The following is a 14,038-nucleotide window of genomic DNA, read 5'->3' as shown; positions in this document are numbered from 1 at the left end:
TTAAAAATCTTCAGAGGATATTTAAGTGATAGGTAGAAACCTGAGTGGCTTTCATTGCCACAAAAGGCCTATAATTCAGTGGTAGCTGAAAGAGAATGTGTATAAAAAATTCAAACAGTTCTTTTCAACCTCCAAAATTAGATGATTTTACTCAAGAGGAAGGCTGGGGCTCAAAAGCATAGAAATCCACTGTAACTTACATCTGAAACTATTCTGTGAATAAGTGCTCAGCAGCATTGATGGTTATGCTAATTCTGTGACATCTTAACTCGGGATGAAACCAAACTTCAGAGACAAGAAATTGTTGTTTTTTTTTTTTTTTGCAAACAGGGACAGTGGTCACAGAAATCAGTCTTGCTGCAGCAGATACACTTCATCAGGAAAGTAGACCAAGTCCTTCTGGCTGAAAGGCCATTGGAAAGCTTGTTCCTTAGTAGAATAGGATGATGCCCCTGGTCATAGTAGCACAAACATGGCTTTGAACTTATATTCCCCTTTTCCCCTGAATAAAGACATACTCTGTATATTTAGGGAAGCTCCGATGGCTCAGCAGGTAAAGAATCTGCCTGTCAATGCATAAGATGCAAGAGATACGAGTTTGATCCCTGGGTCTGGAAGATCCCCAGGAGGAGGAAATGGCAACCCTCTCCAGTGTTCTTGCCTGAGAAATTGCATGAATAGAGGAGCCTGGTGGGCTACAGGCCAAAGCGTCACAAAGAGTCAGATACAACTAAATGACACAAACACGCCTTAAGCATTTAAGTGGCCACCTATCTCTTGTGTACTTTCTGTTTTACTCTTACAGATCTTTGATAATTTCCAGAACCCTGCAGATCATGAACCTCCCAGAGAGTAAGTGGGTTGATTAGGAGGTCCCTGGTTACTGGATTAAACATGAAAATGCCTCTGATCCTGAAATTCATGTCAAGACAACTTGACTCACGCCATTTGGCTTGTCTGTGTCTCTACCCTCTGCTGCTTTGTGTGCCTTAAGAAGTTCTCCTTGGGATTTTGCCTTGACTGCAGAAAGCCTGTTTTTCAGTTGCTTTCATCGGGTTTTTGTCTCTGTCTGAAATGCTCTGTCGTAGAGCACTGCTTAATGCAAACTGCAAAGCAAAACCTTAGGATAAGGAAGCATGTGTGTCGCTTTCTGGTCTGGTCTCTTATTGTTACCCCTGACAAGTTTGGCTCCTGGGGGCCAGAAACTGGAAGTCTAATTCCTGCCTAAGGGTATGGAATAGTCGGCCCAGAAACGATTATGGCTTCAAGGAGCCACAAGGGGGAGACAAGGATTCATCTTGGTGACTCCGCACTCCAATTCTGTTCTTCCTGTAAAGGAGCTGAAGTGGGAGCTGGGATAGGTTTTAGTGATAGGTGACTCAGTAGTAAAGAATCCGTCTGCAGATGTAGGAGACCCAGGAGCCAATGTTCGGTTCCTGGGTTGGGATGATCCCCTGGCAGAGGAAATGGCAACCCACTCCAGTATTCTTTTTTTTATAACATTATTATTGTTGTTTTTTTTTTTTTTTTTAAACACCAAGAACATTTTGTATTGGGGTATAGCCAATGAACCAATTTATGATAATTTCAGGTGAACAGTGAAGGGACTCAGTCATACATATACATGTATCCACTCTAGTATTCTCGCTTGGATAATCCCATGGACAGAGGATTCTGGTACAGTCCCTGGGGTCCACAACTGAGCATGCGCACAAGGTGGAGCCCACACCCATCTCTTCTTCCTAGTTACGCATCAGTCCCCGTTTCTAAGTCTCTTTTTCAGAAAGAAGAGGCCATATGACTGACTTCTAAACCCAATGAATTCTAAGCTGATGTTAATGTGGACTATTGCCACCTATAAAATCCTCCTATGAAATTCCCTCTGATTAGTGAGTTTTGAGCACCTTCTCATTTACCTGGGAGAAGGAAATGGCAACCCACTCTAATACTCATGCCTGGAAAATCCCATGGACGGAAGAGCCTGATAGGCTACAGTCTATGGGGTCACAAAGAGTCGGACACGACTGAGTGACTTCACTTCTCATATACCTGTGGATCATTCATATATCATCATTGGAGAAATGTCTATGAAAGTCCTTCCCTCATTTATACATACATATTTTTTCTGCTATTGAATTGTAGACGATACGTGTATATTTTGGATGTTAACTTCTTATCAGATATAGGGTTCACAAATATTTTCTCTTACTCCACAGGTTGCCTTTTCATTTACTGGTTATATCCTTTGTTGTGCTGAAAACTTTTAGTTTGATGTAACCCCACTTGTCTATTTTTGGTTTTATTGCCTGTGCTCTTGATATCACATCCAAAAAAAAAAAAAAAAATCACGGCTAAAAACAATATCAAGATTTTAACTATGCTTTTTTTTTTCTAGGAGTTTCACAGTTTCAAGTCTTATGTCTTTAATCCATACAAATGGCCAATCAGTAGTACTTGAATAAAGATGCTTGATGGTACTAATCATTCAGTTCAGTTCAGTCGCTCAGTCATGTCCGACTTTGCAACCCCATGAATTACTGCACACCAGGCCTCCCTGTCCATCACCAACTCCCGGAGTTCACTCAGACTCCCGTCCATCGAGTCAGTGATGCCATCCAGCCATCTCATCCTCTGTCGTCCTCTTCTCCTCCTGCCCCCAATCCCTCCCAGCATCAGAGTCTTTTCCAATGAGTCAACTCTTCACATGAGGTGGCCAAAATACTGGAGTTTCAGCTTTAGCATCATTCCTTCCAAAGAAATCCCAGGGCTGATCTCCTTCAGAATGGACTGGTTGCACTCCAAGGGACTCTCAAGAGTCTTCTCCAACACCACAGTTCGAAAGCATCAATTCTTAAGCGCTCAGCCTTCTTCACAGTCCAACTCTCACATCCATACATGACTACTGGAAAAACCATAGCCTTGACTAGACGGATCTTTGTTGGCAAAGTAATGTCTCTGCTTTTGAATATGCTATCTAGGTTGGTCATAACTTTCCTTCCAAGGAGTAAGCGTCTTTTAATTTCATGGCTGCAGTCACCATCTGCAGTGATTTTGGAGCCCAGAAAAATAAAGTCTGACACTGTTTTCACTGTTTCCCCATCTATTTCCCATGAAGTGATGGGACCAGATGCCATGATCTTCGTTTTCTGAATGTTGAGCTTTAAGCCAACTTTTTCACTCTCCTCTTTCACTTTCATCAAGAGGCTTTTTAGTTCCTCTTCACTTTCTGCCATAAGGGTGGTGTCATCTGCATATCTGAGGTTATTGATATTTCTCCTGGCAATCTTGATTCCAGCTTATGCTTCTTCCAGCCCAGCATTTCTCATGATGTACTTTGCATATAAGTTAAATAAGTAGGGTGACAATATACAGCCTTAACGTACTCCTTTTCCTATTTGGAACCAGTCTGTTGTTCCATGTCCAGTTGTAACTGTTGCTTCCTGACCTGCATATATGTTTCTCAGGAGGCAGATCAGGTGTTCTGGTGCTTCCATCTCTTGAAGAATTTCCCACAGTTTATTGTGATCCACACTAATCATTGGGAAAATGCAAATCAAAACTACAATGAGATGAAATCACCTAACACCTGCTAGGATGGGTATGATTTTTTTTTAAGTGTTAGAGAGAAGATGCAGAAATTGGAACAATTCTGCACTATTGATGGGAATGTAAAATGGTGCAACCACTTTGGAAAAGAGGATGAAGGGGATATATGTATACTTATGGCTGATTCATGTTATTGTATAGCAAAAACCTACACAACATTTGTAAAGCAATTATCCTCTAATTAAAAATAAAATTAAAAAAGAAAATGTTGTTATACATACAGTAAAATACTGTTCAGTCTAAATAAGGGAATTCTGCCATATGCAACATGGATGGATCTGGAGGAAATTACGCTGTTAGTTAACAATCGCGGAAGGACAAATAACGTGATTTCACTTGCATGAAATGCATAAGAGAGTCAAACTTGTGAAAGTAAGGATTCGAATGGTGCTTTCCAAGGGCTAGGAGTGGAAAAACAGGGACATGTGTAATAGATATAAAGTTTCAGTCAAACAAATCGATTGTAAATATTTTCTATACAATATAGTGCCTATAGTTAATATTGTATTATACACTTAAAGATTTGTTAAGAGTGTAGCTCTCATGGAAGTGTCCTCACTACAATAGGAAGATAAATAAATAATAACAAAAATCCTCCTACACAAAATCTTCTTTCCTGCCAACACAATCTTGAGGAAAATACCACTGGTAATCTTGGAAGCCACCAAGTTAGATACGAGAAATATACACATGGAAGGAAACTGTATCCCTGTATTATCTTTTGGAGAAGAACTTAAAACCAATAGAGAAAGCATATAGCAAACTTCGTATTAATGAGACATAAAATTATACAGTATAAACATTTTGAAATCTGGGGTTTATATCTTTAAACAGCTGTCCTTGCCTAAAGTATTTGTGAGTTGTGTGTTGAAATGGGGTGTTGCCAAAACAAAAACTAGATTGTATCTCATTTGTTTAGTGGTCAAAGAGTAGATGATAAGGAAACTGACATTAGAGGCCTAAAAGATGACAACTTATGTGATGTGACATTTGGTGAAATGGTTGTTACCCGTGGCACTTGAGAAGTAGATCAAATATCTACTGATCCTGCAGAACGAGGGTGAAGGAGTTGGAAAGAATCGACATGTTGGTTTTCACATTTGATTTTTGATGCTGTTTTAAGAAAGAGATAAACTCAGGAAAGAATTGCCCATTTTCCAAGCGGAATTGAAAAGGCGTGGAGAGAATCCAGAATCTAGGGCCCAAAATGGTGGTGAAAATTATTTCTAGATTCCTCAAAAGTAAGAGAGAAGATTTGAAAAAGCTTTGAGAGACAAGGACCAGATACAGTTGCTCAGATGTTCAAAATTACTGAACCTGTGGCAAAACGTTGATTAACAGTAAGAATTTCTCATCTATTGTTTTAGCTGTACTAAAATTGCTAGTTGACTGTGAAGTTGAGGATGAGTAAGCCATGAAACAAATAAATTTGGCCTTAACACTGTGTCTCATAAAGAAGTTTTAGTTTCTTTATTGGCACATGGAATTGACTGGAAACAAATCTATCTGGACTTTGAGTGCGTTTTATGGCCAAATAAATTCATGAGTTTACTCCAAATATGTCTTTTAACAGTATGGCACCTAAAAATTGGATCCTCAAAATTGCACTAGGACTAAACTGTGTATGAAAAATTCCATGTAAATTAATTGCAAACAGAAACACTTATAGACATGTCCCAACAAAAAATTTAAGCTATCACACTACAAAAAAACCACCCCCAACATAAAAATATCTCTATGAAGGCTGAAAAGAAAATAGAAATAAATATGCACTATTTATAAAGTAGAATGGAAATTCCAACTGGCTGTGATTTCACATCTACAAAACTAAATTACTGAAGACAATGGAGCAATGGATGTGAATTAAGAACCAAAATCCAGTATTGTAACCGACGTGTGAAGGCAAGAAAATAATTTTCTCAGATACAACTAGAAATTATATTATGCAATATTATTCTGAAATGGTCTATAAAATGTACAACATGGAAATGGAAGAAAAACAAAATTAGCTGATCAAGAATAAGAGAGTCATAATTTTAATGGCACATCTATGAACATTAAATTTATGTAAAATGCAGACCCAATATATCATAATTTGTAGGCTGAATCTAAAGCAATACTGTGGATGAAAGTTAATGTTCTAAATGCCTATATTAAAGACAAAAGTTCTCCAAGCAAAAACCTTGACTTCAGAAACTATAAAAAGAGCAAATAAAACCCAAAGTAATAATAAGAAAAGTAATAAGAATCAGTGCAGAAATCGATGAAATAAAAATCAGAAAGGCAGCAGAAGGTCATGAGAATACTCCTGAGAGTGATTCATTATCTTGAGTGTGATGGTAGTTTCACACGTGCGTATCTATTTCAAAACTTCTTAAATTACATATCTCAAATCCACACATTTCATTATACGTCATTTAAGCTTCAATAAAACTGTTAAAAACTTTTATAAAAAGAGGTTGAAATAACTATTAAAGTTTATAGGATAAAATTATTGAACAACTTAATCAAGTTTGCTTGAACTGAAGACCATGAGCACCTAGATTGAGGACATCCACTGAGCACCCAGTGTGAGTAAAGAGACCTGCTCCAATATATGTCATTGTGAAACTTCAGAAGGACATGGTCATAGTGGACAGACAACACCAGAAACACTCAAAGGTAGAAGAAAAAGGATAACCCAACAGACAACCAAACTAATAAAAACCATATTTGGTGACTCAGACAGTAAAGAATCTGCCTACGATGCGGGAGATTTGGGTTTGATCCCTGGGTCGGGAAGATTCCCTGGAGAAGGAAATGTAAACCCACGCCAGTATTCTTGCCTGGAGAATTCCATGGACAGAGAGGCCTGGTGGGCTACAGTCCATGGGGTCACAGAGTTGGACACGACTGAGCAGCTAACACATACATACTTTACAGGATTGGAAAACACAATGGCAATTTGACATTTCAAGAGCAACTCTGGATACTTGAAAAGAATGTAGACATACTTATAGAATTCGAAGGAAAATGATTTCCAATCACTAATGCTACACAGAGAATTCAGAAATGATTAAGCTGCAGCCATCAACAGAGGGAGAGGAGGAACTGTTTAGGTGAGGGACTGTAATCTTCAGAATAAATACTTCTTTGAGCATGGATTGCAGAAGCTCTTGTATAGAGCAATTGGAGTTTATAGTTCTGGCTCACTGAGTAAAGGTAGCCGGCAGTCTAGAAACAAGTACAGGTGAGCAGAGAGAGAGAAGGGACAGTTCTACCTGAGAAGTACTCAAGGGACATTCTAAATTCACTACTCTCTATCTCTAATTCTTTATCAGCACATATGAGTAGTGGAATTTGGAGAAAAAGCTTAGTGCTCTTTCCAATCAGTGCAGCTGAAGGCAGTGCTCTCAGGTAAAATATGTTATATTTGATGTCTTCAACAGTATCTTATGTTTTCTTAATCTTCCTTGGAAGTTCAGATTATTCCATTTGCACTCCTAGAGTACTACTTGGTATGTTTTGTAGCTTGTGTAAAATGTCCAGGTGTTTACTGGAAAAAATTTGATACAAATAGTTATCCTAATTCTTGGTCCATGGTCTCTACCCACTCCATCACCCTCTACTCCAGGTAACTTTGAAATTTTCCACCAGTCACAAATTGATAAGAATGAACGATATCAAATCATATTTATTTTGTAGGTAAAAAATGGTTCAAATTTCACCAATTGGATATTTCATCAATATATGTGGATAGTAAGTATTTCTGCAGACTGGAAAAATAATTTTGCCATTTATGTGTGTCATCGTTTTTCAAAAGTGGTCTTTAAAATTTTTAAAAAGCTACTGTTAAAATGGTGGTCTTGACTGCTTCTTAGATGTTCCATATAAATTAGTTCTGTTATTAATGTAATTTTCATCTTCTGCATCATCTGCTTTTATAATGAATAAATTGCACACTCAATTTCCAAAATATTAAAAGTTAAAGGACACATAAAGCAAAAGAGGATATATAGAGCAAAAAAGTCAAATAAAACTATAATATTTATATTAGATAAAAATTAATTAGATTTCAAAAGGACATTTATATCAATAATTGGAAAGATCACAGTAAAGATGTAGTTGTCATGAGTACTTGAAATAAATGTCATTCAGAAATTATATAAAATATAAATCCATAGCAACATAGAAGGAGACAAAATGAAAGGTACAGAAAGCAATATTCTAAAATTTAATATTATTAATCATTAATGTGGGTGTATTTCAAGGAAGCAAGGCTGGTTTAAAATTAAAAATAAACTGTAAATATACTTAAGGAAGTATCTAGACAAAAAGTAAATAGAGATATGGTGGTGGTTTAGTCACTAAATCGTGTCCGACGCTTGCGACCCCATGGACTGCAGCCAGCCAGGCTCCTCTGTCCATGGGATTCTCCAGGCAAGAACACTGGAGTGGTTTGCCGTTTCCTTCGCCAGGGGATCTTCCTCACCCAAGAATCGAACACAGGTCTCCTGCATTGAGGCAAATTATTTACCGACTGAGCTAAGAGGGAAGTCCCAAATAGAGATATAGTATATCAGAATAGTATCTTAAAAGATTTATGTAGACATCATGAAATAGCCTTGTGCCAAGTACTATGTTTGGTGTTAGGAGTTATATTAATAAATATTTAAATATTGATGGAACTTCCCAGGTGGCTCTACTGGTAAAGAACCCACCTGTCAACGCAGAAGAAATAAGAGAAACTGGTTCGATCCCTGGGTCAGGAAGATCTCCCGGAGAAGGAAATGGCAACCCACTTCAGTATTCTTACCTAGAGGATCCAATTGACAGAGGAGCCTGGAGGGTTATAGTCCATGGGGTCACAAAAAATCAGATATAACTGAAGCAACTTAACACACACTCATGCAAATATTTATATATTTATACCTGTTTTACTTATTTAGAACAAAATTAGACTTATTACCTAACTACTAGCCAAGAACATATACAAAAGTTGATTGTGTAGGGACAGATCAATAAATATTTCAAATGAATAAATTGTTCATACCTCATTCTCTGAACAAAACTAAAACAAAAAATGCGTAACAAATGGTTAGTTTAGATACTTGTTTGAAAACTGAGAACCTTTTAATTTGAAAACAAAATGTATCAAAATTTGTAAGAGGCAACCAAACTGCTATTCAAAGAAATACATTTCTTTGAAAACTGTTATTGATAAATTAGAATTCCTTCTCCAGAAATAAGAAATAAAAGGATATAAACAAAATAGACTCACAAGGATCATTTATTAAAAAATAACATAATTATAGGGAAGTGTGAGTAAAATATTAGTAAGTTAAAGCAACTAAAATAAGCAATAATTAATTATAGTTAATCAGTAACTTAATGAGATCCTCTTTGCAAAGATCAATAAACTCCTCTAGCTAATATGATGAGAAATATACGAAAGCAAATTTCTAACACTGAAAATGAAACTGATCATATAGCTATGGATGCAGATAGTTTAAACACTGTGAAACCATCACATTAGGAAAACCTGTCCTGACACATTGAAATAAGCAATTTCCTTAGAAAAATATAAATTAGCAAAATTAATTTAAAAAGTAGAAAATGAAAATAGTCAATTAATCACAAAAAGCTTAGTAAAAGAAAATTAACGTCATAAAAACCCTCTAAATAGAATCACCTCTATTCGTTTCATGGGAGAAAAACACACACTTTTCAATGAACACGTAGGTGAAGCACATTCACAAAGCAAAGACCATATGTGTGCCTGTGTGGTCAGTCACTTCAGTCGTGTTCAGCTCTGTGTGACCCAGTGGACTGTAACCCTCCAGGCTCCTCTGTCCATGGGATTCTGCAAACAAGAATACTGCAGTGGGTTGTCGTGCCCTCCTCCAGGGGATTTTCCCAACCCAGGAATTGAACTCACATCTCTTGAGTCTCCTGAATTGCAGGCAGATTCTTAACCACAGAGCCACCAAGGAAACCCAAAAACCATATGCATTTTTGGAAATCCTCAACAACAACAAAAAAAAATAGAAGTCAGCATTGCAGTTGTAAGAAAACATGAAAAAATGACTTGCACAAAAATAAATCCTTCAAACAAAATCTCATTTACACATGACTTGGATTTGAATGTGAGTTTATTGTATGAGTTCACATATAGATGGCCTTTCCAGGTGGTGCTAGTGGTAAAGAATCCTTCTGCCAATGCAGGAAACATAAGAGACATGGATTCAATCCCTAGGTCAGGAAGATTCCTTGGAGGAGGGCATGGCAACCCACTCCAATATTCTTGACTGGAAAATCCCACGGACAGAGAAGCCTAGCAGGCTGCAGTCCACAGGGTCACAAACAGTTGGACACAACTGAAATGACTTACCGCACACACACACGCGTTATATAGATGGTAGAGTAGTTGAAAATTGGGAAGCCGATCAATTTAATTCATAAATTATTAAGTCTTAGAAGGCAAAAAAACTTATGTTGTTATTGTTTAGCGTCTAAGTCACGTTTGGCTCTTTTGCAACTCCATGGACTGTAGCCCATGGTGTTTAATTAAAGTCATTGTTCCTTATTGATAATATTTAGCAAACTCAGGGAAAAAGAATACTCTCTGCTCAAATGCATGTAAGAAATATCTCACATTTATCCGTAGAGCATGCGCTTTTGGTCCTGTGTAAAAAGACCTAAGAAACTCTACAGTAAAATGACATGTTTAACTTTGACTACACATTGACACAGAAATGTTTTGCAGTGCTACCAGCCATAGTCATCCTGTTTTCCATTAGCTCCTCTGACCTTAGTTCATCTGCAGCTGAAAGTCTGTACCCTTTCACTAGCCTCTCCATGTTTACTCCACCCTTCAAGGCCATACTTTACTACTCTCTATTTCTATCACTTTGACTTTTTTCTAAATATGCCTCATATAAATGATGTAAAAGGCACCTTTTGAGAAGTATACATAATAAAATCTTGTAGAACATGGTAGGTGTTACCATTTTCAGAAATACCCACTGAAGTCAGGCATAAGACAAAATCCTCATGTTGAGAAAAGTTGTTTAGTTCTCTTTTAAACTACATGGAAATCCAGTTAAGAAAGCAAGGAAGGAAACAAGTGAGAGCGAGCTGGGGAAACAACCAAATAGCAAGTATTCATAAAGAAGAAACACATTTTTATTGTTCTCAAATTTAGAGAATTGGTTTAATCCTAATTGTGTCAATTGGGCTTCTCTGATGGCTCATCCAGTAAAGAGTCTGCCTGCAGTGCAGTAGACACAGATGTGGGTTCCATCTCTGGGTTAAGATGATCCCTTGTTGAAGGAAATGGCAAGCCACTCCAGTATTCTTGCCTGAAAAACCCATGGACAGAGGAGCCTGGCACTTACAGTCCGTGGGTTGTAGCAGTAGCCTGGCAGGCTACAGTCTGATGGTTTGTAAAGAGTCAGGCATGGCTGAGCAACCAAGCACCCAAGCATGCATCCATTGAAAACTTTCGAACCCAAGACATTTACTAAAATAGCCAGTTACAAAGTCAATATATAAAATTAGTATCTTTCTACATTTCCGGAAAAGACTGTTCAAAAATTATAGTACATAAATGTTGCCATTTTCAACAAAAATAGAACAAGTAATACCCCTGAAAATACATTTACAAAACTAAATAGTGCTTACACGTAAAAAATGATTAAACTACAAAAATGTTTTTAAAAGTGTTTAAGGTGTACAAAAACGACACAAGAAGTACTATGTGAAAAAATGTACTGAACTATGTTCTCTGTTATAACAAGTATATAGAGTAAAATAATTTTCCTGGATGAGTCAACTTAATGTTGTAAATAAATTTTCTCAAATATACTTTTAAATTTACACTTACTTCAATCAAAATACCATTTTCTTTCCAGTGTTCAAATAAATCGTCCAAATAAATGGGAAAAAGTAATTCTAAACCTTATGCAGAAAAATTAAAATAGAATAGCTAAGAAATCATGAAAAAGAGATGAGGAAGTAGCTTTCGTACTAGCAGATACTTAAATTCATTAACGATTAATAATTATAACTATGCCGCAGTGATAAAAATAATGGCCATACATGTAAATGAAATACAATAGAATATGCAGAAAAATCATCCAGGTATAATAAGACTGTAGTGCAAGTACTGGATCAAGGTAAGAATCTGCCTGCAATGCAAGAGATGTAAGAGACGTGGGTTTGATCCCTGGGTCGGGAAGATCCCCTGGAGAAGGAAATGGCAACCCGCTCCAGTATTCTTGCCTGGGAAATCCCATGGATGAAGGAGCCTGGAGGGCTACCGCCCATGGGGTCGCAAAGAGTTGGCCAGGACTTAGTGCTTGAACAACACACTCAAAAGTCAGTATTGTACCACCAGTGGTGAATGATAACAGGACCAGTCCAGGACAACTAGGGATTTGGGAGAAAGCTTATCTCATAATGCTGCCAAAGCAGAGTGTCAATTGGAATAAATTTTCTGGAGAAATGTTCATCGGTCGGTTTCAAAAATGTTCAATTTGTGTGTGCCCTTTGGGCTCCGACTTTCTTTTCAGTCTCCTTGAAGCAACATAAAAATTTTACTTCGAATAATTCCTTTGGAGATGATTGCAAATTTCACAAAGATATACTCTTAAGCTGTTCATCTCAGTGTGGTTAAGATTATATATTTTAAAAAATGAAAAAGAAAATGACAGGGAAGAATCTAAATATCCAACAGTAAAGGTTTGGTTAAAATATAGTTGTATTTCAGACAGATAATATCACTATTATTAAGTTTGGGGTGGGGGAAGATGGAGGGGATAAATCTGTACCAGACTTGAAAAACCATTCACAGTGTGTACTAAAATTTTTACAGTACACAAATGTATATGTATACATTTTACAAAGATGTACACACATATAAAATACATACTTGTATAGGTACGCTGCATGAGCCAAGGTTTATGATGAGACCATTTAAAGCCAGGACTGTCTCTCTGTACGTGTGTGTGTATTTCTTTCTCTGCCTCTGTCTCTGTTTCTCTGTCTCTTGAGAGAGAGATGAGAAAATACGGTAGGGATTTGTGGCCATTCATGTATCCATTCAGTTATTAAGTTCCATGCGATTTTAGAATTTGAAGTTAACCCCTCTTCTTCAAGTCTCTTCGCTTTATTGGGGTTTTCTCCTGTCTTTCCCAGCTGAAGTCCTTGCTATGTCTAGAGTCCATTATCTTGTTTCTGTCAAGGAAGACATCAGCTTCCCAGTGAAGCGTCTGTCTCACTGGGGTCACTGGACAGAAGCCTCTGTTTACTCTCTAATGGAGGGGTGATCTTTTCTGCTCTGATTTTGCTCTGTTCTGTCATTCCTGCACTGCCTGGTCCACAGCTGTTCACTTGGCGGAAGTTCATTTACTCGGTTTGCGTGGTCTGTGTATGGTGGTTTGGTCTCAGGCTGAAACTGTCTATGATATTTTACTGGGTGAGACGAAGTCAACAGTAAATTTAACTAATTCATTGAATGGAATTACATGTTGCTCTAACAAACTATAAAAGGTGTCCAGACTGTTTTGGATGTTATATCAAACCAGGACCTTTGATTCACTGTGGCCTTCTGTGGTCTTTGTCATGAGGCTCCCCTGGTGTTGTGATGGGTTTGGTGAAGAGAAATCACATTTGCTGTGCATTGCCTTTGCTGCTGGAGCCTGACAGTACAGGTGTGGGCTGTCAAAGTTAAAAGAAAAAATCTTATAAAGCAAACATTTAATTATAATAAATTACCTAGTATAAGCCCAACGTATTAAAAAAATTAAAAGTGGGGTGTTTTCAGATTCAACTTACATCCAGGGCATTTAACAAAATAATAAATAATATTACATGGTTTCTGTAATCTGTCAAATGACAACTCAGGGGTTTTGCCAATTTACTGATTTTTTTTTTTCTGTTTTGTGACACAGTATAAGAAGCTATGAGTAAAGATATATTTTTGAATGATTAAGGGAAATTAAATAATTTTCTTTCTTAAAACGAGTAAACTAATCATTATTTTACTAACAATAAGAAAAGTTTCCCTTACACATTTTATGCATACTGCCCCTTCAGTACCATAAACAGAATTCTTAAGCCCAGAACTATCCAAACATGTGTTTTGATCTGTTACAAAGGAAAAGAAAAAAAAATGACTCTAACTCAAAGAAAGAAAATCTGTGACTTTAAGGTGACAAGTAGTTCCAGGTTTTACTGTAAGGTAGATGTTTAACATTAAACCTGTAATTCTAATGAAAAATTAAATTTGCTCATTTTCAAGTATTCATACAGCCAATGCGACTTAATGATGTCCCAGCTTGTAGGAAAATATAATTACTGATTCTGCTTTTCTTCTGGTTTTCTCTCCCTCTCCTTTTCACAGCTTTGTCCATTTTATCTGCTCAGAAAAATAAGCCCAAGAGCTTACATA

The sequence above is a fragment of the Bos mutus genome, chromosome 12 (assembly GCF_027580195.1).
Source record: "Bos mutus isolate GX-2022 chromosome 12, NWIPB_WYAK_1.1, whole genome shotgun sequence".
NCBI classification, from domain to species: Eukaryota; Metazoa; Chordata; class Mammalia; order Artiodactyla; family Bovidae; genus Bos; species Bos mutus.
The sequence above is the reverse complement of the archived record's forward strand: the minus strand, read 5'-3'. Positions refer to the sequence as shown.